This window comes from Myodes glareolus, chromosome 2 (genome assembly GCF_982192425.1).
Source record: "Myodes glareolus chromosome 2, mMyoGla1.1, whole genome shotgun sequence".
NCBI classification, from domain to species: domain Eukaryota; kingdom Metazoa; phylum Chordata; class Mammalia; order Rodentia; family Cricetidae; genus Myodes; species Myodes glareolus.
Window position 1 is genome coordinate 75,019,867 of NC_142027.1, and position 15,408 is coordinate 75,035,274.

General features: G+C 41.7%; 1 long non-coding RNA gene across 1 annotated transcript; it reads right to left on the minus strand.

Annotated features, from left to right (window-relative positions):
- Positions 1-3,644: 3,644 nt before the first annotated feature.
- LOC146895608 (uncharacterized) lies at positions 3,645-10,857 on the minus strand. Its single transcript, XR_014997486.2, has 3 exons — positions 10,586-10,857; positions 4,592-4,704; positions 3,645-3,812 (listed from the first exon to the last, which is right to left on the minus strand). It is a non-coding gene; the product is annotated as an uncharacterized LOC146895608 (long non-coding RNA).
- Between the last annotated feature and the right edge of the window lie 4,551 nt (positions 10,858-15,408).

A 15,408-nucleotide genomic window follows, 5' to 3' on the forward strand; every position in this document is an offset into this window, starting at 1 on the left:
AGTGGGTCTAAATATAACACTGATGAGACCTGAAAGTGGCTGAGAAAGAAGCATCGCATATAGACTAGTCACAGAAATAAACCACGGCACAGAAAATTGGTACACGATGTGTTTCAGGGACAAGCGTTAGATATTGCAGGCACGTAACTCCACTGTGTTAGATCCTGGTTAGCAAAGGGACACAGGTTGGCTAGACCAGGAGAGAGGAAGTGCAGACCCATGCCATACGGTAAGACTTTGAACTCTGCTATGGACTCAGTGCTGAGCAAGTATTTCTTTGAAATGGGGTATATAAAATATATCCCAAAGATATAACTTTGCTGTGAGCAAACCAGGCACATTGTCACAAGAGATTGCCTCAAGGCAGTTATTTGTAGGGGAGATACTAAACTCAAAATCAAAACAAAAAAACCCCTTGGGTAAGAACTGGAGACCAACATAAAATTCAAAAGGTAAAACGTTACTTCAAATTAGAGATTATTTATGCTGATTACGTTACAAATGTGAGATGGCTGCTATTATCTAAAGCAGAATTTCATAGCACAAATGAAGAGTCAATGTGGCTTCCTATCGTGTGTAGCTTGCATACTGAACTAGAGGACTGTGTGAGAACTGGGTCTGCTTCTAGAAATGATTGGCATAAGTGCCATGTTCCCATGAGTCGTATGGAAAAGAGCGCAGTCTCTAACAAAAAAGACTCAGCTTTGTCTTTGTCTATGCAAAGCTCTCCAATGATTTTCTTTCAGACAAATTCGACAAAATTTGCATTCTATAGTATGGATTATTTTGCGACTTCATTAATCTGAACAAAAATCTTCCCCTGACTCTGATCTTGTTATCTAGCGTTCTTGGTTTGTCTCTACAAAGATACCACCCTGAACGCTGTCTGATTTCTTTATATTCTTACTTTTAATTGTGTGAGAATTTCACAGAAATATACATATGTTAGGTCAAATCCAACCCCCATTGCCATTCATCCAACTCTTCCTGCGCATCCCCCCTAACCATTTTTCTCATTCAAATTCATGTGCTTCTTTTTGAACCCACAGATCCCACCAAAAACTTCCAGCGCTTGACGTCAGACCATCTGCTGGAGCAAGGGTCGGCTCCCTGGGCAGGGACTGCATCACTGAAGAAAACGTACTCTCCAAACCCCAGAAGCCATCACAAATCAATAGCTTCCAAGATGGGGATGAGAGCTCATGAGCCACTTCGCAGTCCATGCTGAGATTTTTTTTAGCCTGGCTTGATCTTGTGTAGGTATTGTATGCAGACATACAGCCACTGTAAGTTCACATGTGTAAGCTCCCTTCATATGAATAAAACAGTGTTACTGCAGTCATCCACTATATCTAGCTCTTATAATCTTTCCATGACCCTCTTCCATAATGATCCTTGAGCTCTGGGGGACAAGGAATATGATACACACACACATATATATGTATGTATATGTATACACACACACACACACACACACACATATATATATATATATATGTATATATCTCCCATTTAGGGCTGAGCAAGTACGTGTTGACCAGTTGTAGGTCTCTGAATTAAATGGCTATAAGCTGTAAAAAGATATTCTTTCATGATGCAACCATCTATAGGTATAGAGATAAGTCATTAGGACACAGGTTAATGTCCATTTAGCAGAACAATATTAGTATAGTCTCCCTTAGGCCTATGATGCAGCCACCCACGGGTTATGAGTCTAGTTAGGGGTACTAGGTATAATTTCCATCTTTTAGAGTGGAATCAGAAGTAGTTGGTTACTTCCATAATATAATATACCACTACTGCATGAGCGAATATGTCTCATCAGGACAGTCATGGTTTTAGCACATAAGATTTTAGCTGGATAAGACCATTGATTATTTCCTCCTTCCCCCAGTAATGCACATGTGACTGTGCAGGACGATGAAAGCATCCGACAGGAATGAAGCTTGTAAGTTTTAGGAAGGTACCAGCCTCATTTCCCACGTTCCCAAGCCCTATGTGGTGCATTCAACAGCAGCAAATTCAAATTAAATCTACTTTGGATTTTTTATCTCACCTCAGTCAGAATGGCTTGGAATTTTTTTTTTAAAGGACAGCAAATGCAGCCATGGATATACAGAAAGGGGCAAAGTTATTCATTGGAAGTTGCGATTATTGAAACCAGTGTGAAACACCTAAAGTATTCAGAAGCAGATCTCCTATATAAACTAGCTAAACCACTTAGGCATATACCCAGAGGACTCTATATCACACTACAGAGATGTTTACTCGTTCATGTTTATTGTTTCTCTGTTCATCATAGCCAAAAAAGAGAAGTAGCCTAAATGTCCATTAATTTATGAATGGACAATGCAAATGTAGCGCATTTATATAAAGGACTTTTATTCAGCTGTAAAGATAAATAGAGTTCTGAAATTTACAAGTAACTTGTGGGGTTGGGAATAATTATGCTGAGTGAGGTAACCCAGGCCCAGGAAGACAAAGGCAAATAGTCTCCTTTATAAGTGGGTGTTAGTTCTGAATCTTTAGATCTGTGTGTTTAAAAATCAGAGCACCCACTGAAGTCAGGAAATTTATAAAGGACCATGAGGGAATTTCAAGGGAAAATGGTTGGTCACGGATGGTGTATAAAAGGAAAAGGGAATATGGAACAAGAGCCTTAGATGGGGGAGGGAATGAAAGGTCAGGGTGGAAGAAGAAGTATCGGGAGGGATCTTTAACAGCATTTGAAAATGCCTTATGGAAACCAAGTACTGTAGAAGCTTTCTAAAAATATATACATGCACATTTGCATATAGAAAAGGAGTTTATTTTTTATTTTTTTTATTGATTTTATTGAGCTATACATTTTCTCTGGTCCTCTCCCTACCTTTCCTCTCCCTTTCAACCCTCTCCCACGGCATACAAAAGGAGCTTAAATGCAGTTACCCTATATTGGGAGCAAAACGCCTCTCCCTGACACCACAGGCTATCAAATAAAAAAAAAAGCACAAAGTCAAGTATAGTTACCTCTGTTCAAGTTGTTGGTAAAGGGGCTCTATAGACTCCCAAACATTAGAGACTTTAGCTCTGATTCTTCCTGTTTCTCCACTCCCGCCAGTCTACTTGTGCACAGGCTTATTGACCTCACTGATACCTCGTTTTACAACTCCACTCCATAGATACTGACATTGGACCTTTCAGCTTGCACAGGTCTCCCCTCGATTGCTTTTCTCATAGAGGATGTCCTAACCATCATACCTAATAACCTCTATCTCACAAAGTTGCTTCTTTTGTCAGTTTTAATGTTATTATTCATGTCAGTAGTTGATGTAGTATTTATTTGTGTGGTGGTTGATTATTTCTCTTGCTTGATAAAATGTAAATTCTGCGGGGACTATGCTTACATGCTCTTCAACCTCAGATCTAGAGGAAACTACATTTGTAAGTGGGGTGTGTGTATGTGTTGTATAAAATAAATACATAAACTAAGGAATATTATTTGTTGCTGTTGTTAAGAATCACCAATATTTATTGAGACATTATTACTTTATTACTGGACTATTAAGAGTTGGACTCATCTCTTTCATATATTTATTAGAGTGACTTCCCTACTTTCTGAGTTGTGGACATGTACAATAATTTAAGTAAAACCACTCAACTAGTAAATGTATGAGCCAAGGTTTAACGTGGAAATGCTGCGCTTCATGACCGACGATACAGCAGACGTGATGGCGTCTTTGCCCTATCTTGACATGCACATGAAACTGTGAACTCGGGCCTGTTGAGGCTGCAGAGTGATCTCAAGAACAACTAGGGCAACCCATTGGATCCTGTAAAGTATCCAAATAGAAACAAAGATGGCAGCGTGAGTGGTTGTGTCTTGTACTCAGACCTTGCTTAAATCTCCAGTACTATAAAACAGAAGAGAAAAACAAATAAAAAGACCTTGGTACACTATAGCACTGAGTAAATTAGCAAGCAAAGACCTGAAAGTTTAAAAAAAATGTACAATATGACCAATCTGATAGTGTTGGATGAGTGTATGTAAGCTTTTCAGAGACCTTGTTCTTGAATATGTATCTTCACTTTAGCAGACTTCACTCTCCGTAGTCAGCAACTGTGACTGTCTTTTTGGAACACCAAAAGTTGGAAGGGCCTGGACACTTATCCCGGAAAGAGGCTTTCATCAGTGTTTGATAAGGGGAATTCCAAAATCTCCAGCTGGAGATTGAGTCCCTTTACTGTCCCTTGACACAATAGTGTTCGGTTTCAAGTTCAGGCTGAAGGTACTGCCTCAGGACTTCACCCCTGACACTGTGCCCCTTGCTTGGGTGGCTTCCTCTTCCCTCCTTGTCAGCTATGGCCTTCTCAAACTGGTTTCCCTTAGTGCAAATAAATCATTAGCGTATTATTATTTTATACTTCCTCAATGATATCAGGAGCGCTAGCCTGTGATAATGAATCAAACAGTTCCTGCTATTGCCAATAGGCTGGCTACACCCAAACCCCTTTCTCCTGGGGGTACATGCCTTCCTCTTATTCATGTTCTTTCCGGACTCATAAATGTGAGATTCTTACTCATTCCGACCAAGAACTAGAGTAGACTTACTGTAAAGCAGAGGCATTTTGCTGGAAAGCCATCTTGGGTGTGTTTAGAGTCAGGTTCCTTGCTTCATGTATCTGGAGCATAGATTTGATCCAACTCATTTCCTCCTCACATTCCTGGCGGGTAGACAGGAGCAATGAGGAAAGAGGAGTTGAGTCACAAAGGCTTAATTCACTTGTCTATTTCTTGGACCCTAAAGCTTGATTTAATTGAAGAAGCTTTCAGTGGGATTAATTTAGTGGCAAAAGGCATTCTGGGTCTCTTCTCAAGGCAGGTTTTAGCTAAGCTGGAACAAGGTGAATACGTAAGTCTTTGAAGAATCAAGCATTCCCTGACTTTGATGAGGCTGACTCTTCACTTTGGCCCACAGACATCAACTTCCCCTTTGTTATCTCCGTCTCTAAAGTATCTTAGAAACAAGACTATATGGAGAAAGCGGTATATAATAAACACGTGACATAACCATGGTCAGTCTTATTCCTTTACATTCATCTATACAACCCACCGGAGAGATGCCGAAAGAACAGACTTGTCTTTGTATCATGTAGACTATGAACAATGAATCTAGATTCAGGCTCACTTAATAACATAAGGAGTAATAGTTGTGTAGAATCTTGCTAGTATGCAGACTGTGGGGGACATCTATGCAGGTAAGAGATCATCCAATCTACTCAACAGTGCTTATGAGATGGCACAGAGAACCCAGAATGCATATGCTGACCAGTGGGCCTCATTCTGCGTCAAGGAGATCAGGGCTTTTCAAAAGATAATTTTTGAGAGGCATTTGAGATTGTTGGAAGTAGTTGACAGCTGTAATTTCCCCTATTTCTCTACTGTCAGATGGGAGAGTGTGTTTATGCCCTCTATGTTTAATTGTTCATGTTCAAAATAATTAAAATGCATCTTAGCATTCAAAAACAGATCGTACATTCCAACTATTTTTGAAACAGTCCCTGATTAGAAGCTGTAGAGTCTTCCGCGGTGGATCAAGGCACTTCAGCATGGAGAAAATATTTGTGCTTTTGAAAAATGAAGTATGAAGAGTTCACTGAGATGAATGTCATAGGATCTAGTCATTCTGCTGGTAAATGGTGTGACAAATGCAAAAGAAAGAAAGAAAGAAAGAAAGAAAGAAAGAAAGAAAGAAAGAAAGAAAGAAAGAAAGAAAGATGAAAAGAAAAGAAAAAAAACCCTGAAAATTCAAGAACTTTTTGTTCCTTCTACAAATGCTTGCTGAAGAAGTACTACATGGACATTCATCAGAGAACAACCCAAAGTGATTCTTTGAGAAGAGCGAATTGTAGGAGAGGATGTTGAGAAGTAAACTTGGTAGCCTCTAGTCAGGGCTGAGTTTCATTTCGTTGGCCGTGGAAGCTCCTGGAAGTTCCAGTGTTTGCAAGGAGCCTGGCTGGGGTGGGGGTAGATGAGGGGGAGGGCTTGGGATTATTGATGCAATCTAAGCCTGTTAAAAGTTTTAGAAGGTTTATTCTCTCTTTGCCTAAAGCAAGACCATAGGCTCTGGTCCCAAAGTGTATGTATGTTTAACCCAAAGGTACGACCCACTGAAAAATTATTCGGTGATGACTGGGGACACTGGTGCCACAGACAGGAGCTCTGAACTCCATCAGAAAGGCTTGGTGTAACCCTGATTCATCAGCGTTGTGACTTGGACATGCTCTCTTTCCTCATCCCTTTGTACCTTATATTCTTTCTGTCTCATGCTATTATGGGAGTGAATGAGATGATTTACATGGAATTTATTGTAAATACTATGAGTCAGAATATATGAAGTGTACAAAAATGAAACATTTATTCATCCAATCTCTATCATTCGAGCCTTGCCTTAGGGTTGCTGTTGTTGGGATGAACCTCATGAACAAAAGTAACTCGAGGAGGAAAGGGTCTATTTGACTTACGCTTTCACCTGACTGTTCATGACTGAACACTGAAGTCAGGATAGCAACTCAAACAGGGAGGAGCCTGGAGGCAGGAGCTGATGCAGAGGCCATGGAAGAGTGCTACTTACTGATTTGCTCCACATAGCTTATTCAGCCTTGATTCTTAAAGAAACCAGGACTACTGGCCCAGGGATAGGACCACCAGCCCACAGATGATACCACCTACAATGGGTTTGGTCCTCCCCACCAATGACTAATTAAGAAACCGTCCTATAGGCTTTCTAGAGCCCCATCTTATGGAGACATTTTCTCATTTTAGGCTCTTCCTCTTTGTCATGACTTTAAGATATGTCAAGTTGACATAAAACTAGTCAACACAAGGCCCAGTTCTTTGTTCTTATTTTAACTCTTTTTCCTGGTAACATACATAGATATTTCTTACAAAAAATGATATAGAGATGAATTTTCATTGATTGTCCCTGTTATTGAATTGCCTTCTCTGGTTCCTGATGTACTAGTATATAGGGATGTTGCTATGGAAGATGCCTTTGTCTTTATCCAAGGAATTCCTATTGATATATTATTTTCCTTAAGAATTCTTCATTCTTAGGGTCTCTTACCTTTAACAATAAGGATCAGACTTTGAACAAGTACCAGCTATCTTCTTCAAATGGTGGGCCATCCCCTATGCAATCATGAATCTCTAGAAAATTCAAAGAAGAGAAGACACAGCTCTTCTTCTCAGGCCTCTTTAGTCTTAGAGATGGGGAGACTGATCTCTGCCTGTTCAGTGTAAAGAAGCATGTGAGCTCATGGAGGAAGGAGGATGGTCCAGGAGCTCTGCCCATCTCTCTCCTACAGCACAGCACCTGCAATTTCTCTTCCCAGTAGTCCCTGCTCATCACAGCTTTGCACTCTGTGTTGTGTTTTAAAATGAGGGAAAAAAGAGAGAGAAAGAGATGAGTGAAGAAGAGAAAGGAGGAGCGAAGAGAAGAAGGGGGGGGGGGGGAAGAGAGATCACTAGTGTGATGTCTTTCTTCCAAACTATGGAAGCACATTTATGGAAGGAAACAAAAACAGCCAGGGAAAGGCTGATTTCGGCACCAGGGTGCACAAAGGGTTGCTTCTTGGAGAATCCTGTTCTCTAGAACTTGAAGCATAGATGAGATTTAACCTGGTAGGTTGCCAGGGGTTACCTATGGAAGGCATATTGATGTCTGCTCACTAAAACTGGAAACAAAAGGCCAGTGAGATGGCTTAGCAGATGAACAGCTCGCTGTGCCAGCCTGATGACGTCAGTCCAGTCCATGGCATACATGGAAAGGGAGGAGAGTATGTCCCCCACCAAGTTTTCCTCTGACCTCCATACACATGCCACAGCATCCGCACATCCCCACGTGCATGTCACACCCACATACTTAATGATAGAAATAATAATTATAAAAGTGTCGAGCTTGTTTTAGAGATATTTAAATGCATTGTAGGTATTTTAATGTAGATCTCAGAACAAGGTTTCAGAATACTATGGTGCTGTTTACCCAAGAAACAATCTAGCCAAAGAGAAATTAAAAAACTTCTTCTAGGTTATCAGCTTTGAAACTGGAGTGGGATTAGGGGGTCAGACTGCAAAACACAAGTGATCATTCTCCTGCCATTCAACACATTTCCTTTCTGTTCCCTCTGACACTGACTATGCCACAGTATGCAACCCAAGCAGCAAGCCCAGACTTCCCCAGGCTCCCTCAGAATGTCTTCTGGGAAAGACCCTTGTCCTAATCCCACTATGACAGTTGGTCTCAGTCTTCCTAATGCTGTGACTCTTTAATACAGTTCCTCATGTTGTGGTGATTCCCCTAACCAACCATATTTTTGTTGCTACCTTAGGACTATAATTTTGCTAGTTATGAGTCATAATGTAAATATTTTTCTGAGATAGAGGTTGGATGCAAGTTGAGACCCAAATGTTGAGAACCACGGCTTTATGGAGTTCCAGACTTCAATCAAGAGTGCTGATCCTTCAGTCCAAGAGTAGAAAAGTTTCCCAAAGGGAATTACTGACAGCCAGGCAAAGGCACTCACTAACTCACACAGGGCTCTGTTTTCTCCAGGTTCAGTCTAGATTGTTGAACGTTCTGAATTCTGTTTTGCATTCAGAAGCAGAAAAAAATAAAGAATCAAACCAACTGGCAGAGTCAGCAAGAGTCAATACATATTATTAAGAGCATAAAACTCATAAGTAGATCCAATAACTCCAACTTTGCGCTCTGGAGATCTTTGGACCCCAAATGTGTGTAGCTAAAACCAGCTTGAGAATGGAAATCAGTGAGCAGAAAGTAACCACTTATTAGCAGTAACACAAAAGTCTTCTTTGACAAACTCCACTAATAGTGAATAACAACAGAAGTGTCGTGGCCTGGAAGAGAGACTTATGGCAAGGAGAAGTCAGGAGGAATTGCACTAAAATGGAATGGGAAGAGACAAGTCAACTGGTTCACTAACAAAATTCCCTTCCTGTACATTCTCATTCCTTCCCAGGGCTCAGTTTCCTACTCGACGCAATGAGCATGATTGTCTTTCCCTAATCACAGGGCTGTGTTTTCTCTCGATGCCAAATTCCCAAAGTGCTTTGCCCGGTGCGAGAAGCTGAGTCATGTTTCTGACAGGAAACGCAAGGAGAACCAAGACCACGTGACACCACGAACGCACAAGCCTTTGCTTAGCTCCATCCATGCATCATTTTCTCACACTCACTGACATGCTTCATCCCGGATTTCTTCACCAGGAATACACCCATTCCATTCACCACCAGGAGAGCGACTATTACACAAGCACCCTGGAGATAATTGGAGGGCAGTCTGGAAGAAAATCCTCTTTCAGCCAAGAGACAGGGAGCCCTTTTCCTCGGGGAGGGAAAGAATGCATTACAACCATGGGAGAGACCAGGCCTTCACTCTCCTGCCACCCTCACCATGGGAGGTCAAAGTGTTATCGAGGCTGTGATGATGAACACAGAGCGTGGTATTCTATTGCAGGACAAGAGGTAATGAGGCTGAGGAGATGAAAGACAGAGAAGCAAAGCAGCCAAACTGCTCTCCGATGAATAGGATATTATATTAGGGAAGAATCTGACCACTATCTGAGGAGACACCTTCCCACTGATTGCTCAATGCCGTCTGAACACTAGGCAGTCACTGGACAGCATGGTGCTTTGTGGTGAGCCTTCGCTGAGGCCACGCTTAGACACAACTTCTTGCCTGCCATGTGACTCTCGGAGGTGTCATGGGCATTCGTAAAGATGAGGTGGCATACAGCTGTCCTCAAGGTCAGGTTGGAAACGTGGTAACACACAAGGATGCTTCTACTCGAGTCACCAAAGCCACCCAAGGGCAACACCACTAAGCTAGGAAGATCAGGTTTGAGGGGGGAATGGAGCCCAGCATGGGCATCTTCTACAGAGAGAAACGGGGAACAGGAAAACGGAATGGTGTAAAGAAATGTACTCACTACTTTTCCTGACTCTGTACTGCTTGAGAGTCAACTGGTTGGGGGTGACAATACATTCAGAAGTCTCAGGAAGCAAAAAAGGCAAAGAAGGGGACATAGAGATGTTCACTTTCCCCAAGGTTAGCGACAAATAAATTGTATACACACAGTCTTTTCTGATTTCTCTTATGGCTATGTACAAAACGCCAGCCTCTGCTCTCATCTAGTCCAACAGTGTTGGGGCCAGATGCCACCACCAGAGTCCACAATTCTGACCACAAACTTTCTGATCATTTCCAAAAAGTCTTTGGCAGGAGGCCGCATGAAGTGGCACAACAGAATTTCCTATTCATTTCACCGTCCAGGATCTGGCGGGAGGTTGGTCTCTTGTGTTCGCTTTCTTTCAATCGTTTAAAAGTCCCGCACCCAGCATTCTAAGCATTAGAAGTACTCTCAGGCGCTTTCTTTAGGCTTTATTAATAAGACAGAATGGTTTTAGGAAGGCAATGACAAGTTGGAGGACTTTTAGATCAGCTGGTGGGAACTTGGTTAAAAAAACTGAAGTGCACAATGACCCACGAAAGGAAGGTAGCACCGAGGATTTAGAAATACTCACCTACTCCATAAGAGCATCCCGATTTATCTGAGAGAAAAATTGTGGTATTCCCAAGTCAGGGAGCAGACCGCAGGTGAGTTGTGTGCTTCCTGCATTCTTTATTTCCTGTTATTTTTGATTCTGACTCTCTCTACTTGAAAGTGCTTCCCGCTCCTTGTCTCTCTATCTCTAACCTTTATTTGAATTACAAAATGCTGGTCCTCTAAGGTCCGAGGTTGAGAACTCTGATAAAAAGCCATGAGAGGGCAGTTCAGCTGCCCGTGCTTGCCACCCACTTGGCACAAGCACGGATCTGGACTTAGTGTGGGGAATTAAAAATCTCATACATTTCAAAGACACACCCAACAGGACTCTAAAAGCACTGCTCTGAATTGATGAACTGTGCACATTTGAACCGTACCAATTGAACACCCACTTTCTCTGTAAAGTTTCTCTGGAAAAGGAAGGAGTTTTCCAGATGTTTATACTGAGTTCAGATTACACCGTGGGATTCTGATAAGTCACAATAGTATGACTTTGTTGTTGCTGACTTTTTTTTTTTATGTCATCCTTTCACTAGCTTCCAGAAAGATATTACTGAAATACTGACAAGTTAGGGGTCCAAGGCTCTTCGAATCTTCCAGATTTTAAGCGTCTCATTCAAGCCACCCGTCTTCTTTAGGCCTGTGTCCCTTCCACTCTGTCACTGTATTAATCCATGCAAAACCACTAATCAGCGAAACTTAATAACGCTTAAGCACCAAGGAAAAAATTGCATTGTGCCAATCCAGTTTAGAAAAATGATAGTCGATGCTCCATCCTTTCTTGGTGCAGAGTAAGTGTTGGGAACGCTATGCTTAGGATGTCCGTGTCCTGCGTCCTAGAACACCTGCTCAGAGCACTGCAGACATGAGTGAGAAAGAACATCTAAAACGAGACCGAGCACTACATTTGACAATCTGTGGCTGTTCAACTCAAGAGCCTGGTCACATTCTCCAGGTCTAGTGTGTAGCACTCTTCCTTGCAGTCCTTTCTTGCATAACCTTACCTTCCTAACAAGAAGGAGTTACCCACTAGGATCGCTGTATTACCATGTTAGATATGCAACCACAGCACCTAAAAGCTACAAGATAGCCTTGCCTCTCAAAACTCCTATGAAATCAAGCAGATTTATACAAAATTAGGTTTTTGGTGCCCCGTAACTATTAATCTTAAGTAACTCATAACAAGAGCTTTCATTATTCATTGTTTTCTGTCTTTAACTATTGCTATTTTTCATATTTTAGTACTTTTATTTCTTTTACGAAAGTTAAAATTTAGGTATATCATTTCCTTCCTTCTCTTTTCTCCCTCCAGCCCCTCCCATTCCTCCTTGCTCCTCAAATTCATGGCCTTCTTGTGCTATTATCACATATGCCATACATTTTATATCTCTATACACACATATGCTCACACACAGGAGCATAAGTAAATATAACCAGATGAGCTTATTTAGCGTTGCTTGAATCTATATGATTTCAGAACTGATCACTTGGTATTGGACAACCAGTTAATCTATAAAGAAAATTAATTTCCTTGCTCTCAGCATTCTTTAGTAGCCTACTGTTCTTCATCTAGGGACATTTTCCTGATGCTTTTACCTAATTATTCTTTATCAATAAATAATCAGGAGTCAGAGGACAGGATAAGAACCTGAATAGTCAAAGAGGTAGCAGAGAAGCTACCGGAGACCTCCTATCTCTTCCGTTTTTCAATCCAAACAAAGCTGAGATCCTCTCTCAGCCCCACCTTACTACTTCCTGTCTTTATCTGCCCTCAGTCCTCCAAAACCTCTGTGATTAATTTTGACCAGCGAGTGGCTCCTTTTATCCTCTGATTCAAAGCAAACTTTGTCAGAATGCAATCAAAATGTCACATAACGCTTTCCCCTTTCCTGTTAGCACATCTACTGGTGCTGTCCTGTTCAGGGCGTTTTTAACACAGTCGTGTTGCTGAGGTATTACAGGTGATGCATCTCCATCATTTCTTTCTTTTTTTTTTTTTTGAAAGTAATTTTATTAAATTATAAAAGTTTCCATTTACGCCCCTCTTCCCAACACCCTCCTACTCCCCCCCCTCCCTCTCCTCCTCCCTCTTTGTCCCTAAGGGCAGTCAGGGTTTCCAGCCCTGTGGGAAGTTCAAGTTCGTCCCCCCTCCCTCCAGGTCCAGGAAGGTGAGTATCCAAACAGACTGGATCCCCAAAATCCAGTATATGCAGAGGAAACTAGTCCCAGTGTCATTGTCAATGGCTTCTCAGAAAGACTCCGGGCCAGCCACATTCAGAGAATCCGGCCACATTCAGAGAATCTGGTTGGATCACGTGCTCGTTCAGTCGCAGTTCAACTGCCCTTGGTAAACTCTCATTAGATCCGACCCCTTGTATCAGTGGGTGATCGCACCCCTCGCAGTCCTTCGTCATTTTCTTCGTCCTTCTGCTCCTCATTTGGACCTTGGGGGGCTCAGTCCAGTGCTCCAATGTGGGTCTCCGTCTGTATCGCCATCCATCGCCAGATGAAGGATCTATGGTGATAAGCAAAATATTCATCAGTATAGTTATGGGCCAAGGCCGGTTCAGGCACCCTCTCCTCTGTCCAGAGAACAATCTGGGGATCTCTCCTTGGACCTGGGATCCCATATATAATCAAGTTTCCTATAAACCCTAAAATGACTCCCTTAGTTGAAATATATTCTTCCCTGATCCCATATTCATCCTTCCTCCCTTCCCCCCATCCCGGTCAACCGAGCTTTCTCCATTCCTCCCCTACTCCCTTCTCTCTAACCCTCTCCCCTTCCAACAACCCTCCCACCCCCCCCCCCATGCACCCGAGGTTACCTGGGACTCTTGACTATTTCCTACCTCCTGGCGGATAGCTAAATAATCTTCATCAGGTTCGTCTTCTTATTTAGCTTCTCTAGGATCACGAATAATAGGCTCAAAGACCTTTAAATTATGGTTAGAATCCACTTATGAGTGAATACATACCGTGTTCCTCTTTTTGGGTCTGGCTTACCTCACTCAGTAAAGCGTTTTCTATGTCCATCCATTTGCATGCAAAATTCAAGATGTCATTATTTTTTACCGCTGAGTAAAACTCTAATGTGTATATGTTCCACACCTTTTTTAACCATTCTTCTATTGAGGGGCACCTAGGCTGTTTCCAGGTTCTGGCTATTACAAATAGTGCTGCTATGAACATAGTTGAACAAATGCTTTTGTAGTATGCTAGGGAATCTCTAGGGTATATTCCCAAGAGTGGAATTGCTGGGTCCTGAGGGAGGTTGACTCCCAGTTTCCTGAGAAACCGCCACACTGATTTCCACAGTGGCTGCACAAGTTTGCATTCCCACCAACAATGGATGAGTGTTCCCCTCACCCCACATCCTCTCCAGCATAGGCTATCATTGGTGTTTTTGACTTTAGCTATTCTGACAGGTGTAAGATGGTATCTCAAAGTGGTTTTGATTTGCATTTCCATGATCGCTAAGGAGGTTGAACATGACCTTAAGTGTCTTCTAGCCATTCGAAGTTCATCTGTTGTGAATTCTCTGTTAAGTTCAGTACCCCATTTTTTAATTGGATTAATTAGAGTTTTAGTGCCTAGTTTCTTGAGTTCTTTGTATATTTTGGAGATCAGACCTTTGTCTGATGAGGGGTTGGTGAAGATCTTCTCCCAGTCAGAAGGCAGCCTTTTTGTCTTACTGACAGTGTCCTTTGCTTTACAGAAGCTTCTCAGTTTCAGTAGATCCCATTTATTCATTGTTTCTCTTATTGTCTGTGCTGCTGGGGTCCTACTTAGGAAGAGGCCTCCTGTGCCTATATCTTGTAGACTACTTCCCACTTTCTCTTCTATCAGGTTCAAAGTGGACGGATTAATGTTAATGTATTTAATCCATTTGGACCTGAGTTTTGTGCATGGTGATAGGTATGGATCTACTTTGATCCTTCTACAGGTTGACATCCAGTTATGCCAGCACCATTTGTTAAAGATGCTTTCCTTCTTCCATTGTATACCTTTAGCTCCCTTGTCAAAAATTAGGTGCTCATAGGTTTGTGGGTTAATATCCGGGTCTTCTATTCGATTCCAAAGGTCGATTTCTCTGTTCTTATGCCAATACCAAGCTGTTTTCAATACTGTAGCTCTGTAATAGAGTTTGAAGTCAGGGATCGTAATGCCTCCTGAAGTTCCTTTATTGTATAAGATTGTTTTGGCTATCCTGGGTTTTTTGTTTTTCCATATAAACTTGATTATTGTTTTCTCAAGGTCTGTGAAGAAGTTTGATGGGATTTTGATGGGGATTGCATTGAATCTATAGATTGCTTTTGGTAGAATTGCCATTTTTACTATGTTGATCCTCCCAATCCAAGAACAAGGGAGATCTTTCCATTTTCTGGTATCCTCCTCAATTTCTTTCTTCAAAGACTTAAAGTTCTTGTCAAATAGGTCTTTCACTTCCTTGGTTAGAGTAACCCCAAGATATTTTATGCTATTTGTGGCTATTGTGAAAGGTGATGTTTCTCTGATTTCCCTCTTAGCTTCTTTATCCTTTGTGTATAGGAGGGCCACTGATTTTTTGGAGTTGATCTTGTATCCTGCCACGTTACTAAAGGTGTTTATCAGCTGTAGGAGTTCTTTGGTAGAGTTTTTGGGGTCACTTATGTACACTATCATATCGTCAGCAAATAACGAAAGTTTAACTTCATCCTTTCCAATTCGAATCCCCTTGATCTCCTTATGTTGTCTTATTGCTATTGCTAGAACTTCAAGCTCTATATTGAAGAGGTATGACATCTCCATCATTTCTAG